We start from the raw sequence: 5,094 nt of genomic DNA, 5'->3' as shown, positions 1-5,094 counted from the left end.
GTCCATAAACACAGCAGGAGCATTTGTCAACCCGAATGGCATAACTAAAAATTCATAATGACCATACATTGTTCTAAAAGTAGTTTTAGGCACATCTGACTCTTTCACTCGCAGCTGATAATACCCAGATCTCAAGTCAATCTTTGAAAACCATGTCGCTCCTTTTAGCTGATCAAACAAATCATCAATTCTCGGCAATAGATACTTGTTTTTGATTGTCACCTTGTTTAACTGTCGATAATCAACACATAATCTCATAGAACCATCCTTCTTTTTCACAAATAACACGGGAGCACCCCAAGGTGAAAAACTTGGTCTCACAAAGCCTTTATCAGTCAACTCTTGCAACTGCGACTTTAATTCTTTCAACTCTGTTGGTGCCATTCTATATGGAGAAATCGAGATCAGAGCTATTCCCGATATCAAATCTATACCAAATTCTACTTCCCTGACTGGAGGCAAACCCGGCAATTCTTCTGGAAATACGTCCGCAAATTCACACACAACCGGCACTGATTCAACTTTCTTTTCAACTTCTTTTGTATTAATTACATACGCCAAAAAAGCTTCATAACCCTTTCTCAAATATCTCTGAGCCGACATCGAAGAAATCATACTAAATATTGCCTCTGATTTGTCTGGTTCAACCCGCAAGATTTCACCACTTTCACATTTTAATTCTATAACCTTTTCTTTGCAATTTACTATAGCATCATGCAATGTCAACCAATCCATACCCAAAATAACATCAAATTCATCAAACGGCAACAACATCAAGTCAGCCGGAAAGTAATGACCCCGAATCATTAAAGGGCATTTCTTGCATACTTTATCAACTATCATGCATTTGCCTAACAGGTTCAACACTCTAATCATAAATTCTGTGTTCTCAACAGGTATATTCATACTAGACACCAGTTTCATGCATACATATGAATGAGTAGAACCGGGATCAATCAAAGCAATAACATTAGTATCATAAAGAGAAAATGTACCAGTAATCACATCGGGTGAGGAAGCATCTTCACGCGCTTTAATAGCATAAGTTCTATCTGGAGCTCTTCCTTCAGATCTAACTGTTGCATCTCTGGCTACATTCTTACTGCTTGTTTCACTTCCAGCTTTTCTCGGATACCTTCCCCTCGAGTCTGCACCACTAGATTTTACATTCTGAAATTTTTCTTTCTCAACTCTCTCTGGGCAGTCTCTAATAAAATGATCCGGAGAACCACATCGAAAACATTCATTTGCTCTGCACGGGCCAAAATGATTTCTACCACACCGCTGGCACTCGGGTTTAACAAATCTCGTATTTCCCACACTAGCTGCAGAAGTAGTCTGAGATTTAGAACCCACATTTCGCTTCTTAAAATTTCCATATGATTGCCCAACTGAAACTTGGGAACGAGGATTCATATTTCTTGACTTTCCGGTTTGCTGTGAAGGTGCATTACTCATTGGTCTTTTCTTCCAATTTCGTGTTTCAGATTCTACCTTTTTCTTTTCCTTCAGTAATTCTTCAGCCTTGCAAGCTCGATCGACAAGTACCACCATTTCTTTTAGTTCAAGGATCCCAACAAATACCTTAATGTCTTCGTTAAGCCCGTCTTCAAATCGTCGGCACATCTTGGCTTCTGTAGGAACATATTCCCTGGCATACTTACTTAATCGAACAAAATCTCTTTCATATTCTGAGACGTCATATTACCTTACTTCAGCTCAAGAAACTCTTTACATTTCTGATCAATAAATCTTTCACTAATATATTTCTTTCGAAACTCTTCTTGAAAGAATTCCCAGGTTACCCTCTCTTTCGGTACCACTGAAATCAAAGTCTTCCACCAATTATAGGCTGAATCTCTCAACAAAGATGTAGCATATTTCAAACATTCTTCAGGTGTACAAGATAATTCATCAAATACCCGGATAGAATTTTCAAGCCAGAACTCTGCTTTCTCTGCATCATCATCAATATTTGCTCTAAATTCTTCAGCCCTTTGTTTACGAATTCTGTCAAAGGGCGTTCTCTGAAATTTATCATATCCACTCCCTGAGGCATCGGACGCATAGGTTGAGGAATTGGGGAGGTGGGGGAAGTCGTACATTTGGGTTCGTACGAACGAACTCAGTGTACCATGCACTCATCATTTGGAGAAAGGCTTCCCGATCCCTTTCTCCTCCTCCCTGACCAACAGTAGGAGGTGGGTTTTCAGTCGGCGCTGCCCCTTCAGCCGGAGCTGGCGCATTACTCTCTACTTCATCTACCATAGCTGGATCGGGATCCATTTACTATATAAAAATTCATTTAAAAAGGTCAGAAGTCACACTATCACAAGTCATACATATGGCATGTATAGAAAAATCCGTACATAAAACACGTAGTCCGAGAACTGACTAAACCTGCTCTGATACCACTAAATGTAATGCCCCCACGCCCGAAACTGTCGCCAGAGTCGAGCTTGAGGGGTTACCGAACATAATTTATCAAATTAAGAACTTCAAATCATTTGTTTCTACATTCACAGCTTTCTAACTACCCGCGTCACAGTTACAAGAAAAATCATATCTCGAGTTACGAAACTCAAAATCAAGATCTGTAAATTTTTCCTAAATCTAGACTCATATATCTATTTACTAATTTTTTCTAGAATTTTTGGTTGGGCCAATTAGTACAGTTTATTAGTTAAAGTCTCCCCTATTTCAAGGTTTGACTGCTCTGACATCTCTGTATTACGAATCAGATATCTCTCTATACAGAATTTTAATGACTACGAGGTTTCTTTTTCTTAAAACTATACTCAATAAGGAATCTGTAAATATAAAGAACAACTTCTAATTATTTTTTTAAATTTATTATGAATTTTTAAAGTCAGAACAGGGATCCAGAAATCACTCTGGCCCTGTTTCACAAAAGTTTAAATATCTCATAAAATATAGTCTATATGCCTGTTTTGTTCAATCCACATGAAAATAAACTTATTAATATTCAATTTCATAACTTACTCATTATTTAGTTCCATTTATACTATTTTAGTGATTTTTCAAATTCATGTCATTGCTGCAGCAATATTCTGTTTTAAGGCAAGTTTCATCTTTCCATGAATTTTTATGAACTAGATAACCTATTAAACTTCCATAATATCAAACATGATCTAAATTAGCCATCACCATAAATTATCAATATCAAACATTTTCTCAACCAAACATGGCCATATCATAAAATTATTTACACAAAATAAGTATATTGCTATACATGCCATACTTAAGTTTACAAGCCATTTACCCAGATGAAAGTCCTTTGGATAGTGTGATCGAACCTTCGACCCGTCCCGATTCCCGAGCTGGCTTGTTCAAAACTACAGTAAATAAAGAGGAGGGAGTAAGCATAAATGCTTAGTAAGTTCATATGTAAATAACAAGTAACATAACAATACAAATATACCAAACAACTTTAGCATGGTATCACCAAAACATATATCATATTTCTAAACATCATTCATCATCTTACTACCTTATCGTTGTATCTATTATCAACCCGAGGGTTAAGAACATACCTGTCCAAAGTGTCCATTTCACAACACTTACCAAAACGTCACTTGCATCTTAAGTGTTCTTCCATTTCACTAGAAATTTCACTCGTTGAACACATCGGAATACAACTCAGATACACGGATAATTTGCACATAAGTGCCTCATATGAAATCAAGAAATCATGTAACCCGACCCTAAGTGAACTCGGACTCAACTCAACGAGCTCGGGCGTTCGCATCCATAAGTGAACTCGAACTCAACTCAACGAGTTCGGATGCCTAGTTACATCTCACGAACTCGGAATCAACTCAACGAGTTCGGACATTCGCATCCATAGGTGAACTCGGACTCAACTCAACGAGTTCGGATGCTCAACCATCCTAGTGACATGTCACTTGTATCCTAATCTATTCCTAAGGTTCAAACGGGCTTTTTCCCTCGATCTCACATTTGCCGTCTTCCATGGAATATCGGAACCGATACTCGGTAGCAATTCATATTTATCAAGTAGTAAACATAATTTGCATATTACTCAACATTAAACACAAAGCATAATATTTCACGATTAAAAATTAGCGTATCATATAATTAACATCAATAACTTAAAAATAAAAATTATGCTACATTATTTACACATGAACTTACCTTGGTACCAAAATATAAAGATTTTGCAATTTAGTCCACAATCTTTTCTTTTCCTCGATCGCGACTTGAATCTCGTTTCTCTTAATCTATGATGCCAAATTAATCTTATTTAATACATACATTCATCAAAACAGCATTTAATACAAACTTTGGAAAAATTACACTTTTGCCCCTAAACTTTTGCATAATTACACTTTTGCCCCTAGGCTCGGGAATTAAACTTTATTCCTTATTCTTATGCTTTATAACATGCTGATCACTTTTCCCTTCTATGGCAACATCAAATTCTCTATCTAACATATACTTGTGACTATTAGGTATTTTTGCCGATTAATCCCTTTTACTCGTTTTCACTCAAAACCGAGTAGCACAAGTTGTCTAACATAATTTAAAACCTCATATTCTATCATAAAACATCAAAATACACTAATTTCACCTATGGGTATTTTTCCAAATATAAACCCTAGGTTGAATTATTGCTAACATAAGCTTAATCGAGCTACCGGGGTTCCGAAAACGTAAAGAACATTAAAAACGGGGCTTGGAATCATTACTATGGAGCTTGGAAGCTTGAAACAAACCCTAGCTATGGAGAACCCTTGAAATTTCGGCCTAATGAAGAAGATGGACAAAAATTGGCTTTTAATTTTGTTTTTAATTCATTTTAATAACTAAATGATCAAAATACCCTTACTACTAAACTTTCCAAAAATTCCTTCCATGTCCTAATTTTGTCCATGAACTTAAAATTGGTCAAATTGCTATTTAAGACCTCCTCATTAATATTCCAAAACAATTTCATACTAAAAACTTCTAGAATGCAAGTTTTGCAACTTATTCGATTTAGTCCCTACTTTCAATTTAAGCACTTTAGGCATAGAATTTCATCACGAAATTTTCACACAATCATGCAATCAT

This window comes from Gossypium hirsutum, chromosome A10 (genome assembly GCF_007990345.1).
Source record: "Gossypium hirsutum isolate 1008001.06 chromosome A10, Gossypium_hirsutum_v2.1, whole genome shotgun sequence".
Classification (NCBI taxonomy): Eukaryota; Viridiplantae; Streptophyta; class Magnoliopsida; order Malvales; family Malvaceae; genus Gossypium; species Gossypium hirsutum.
Note: the sequence above shows the minus strand (reverse complement) of the source record.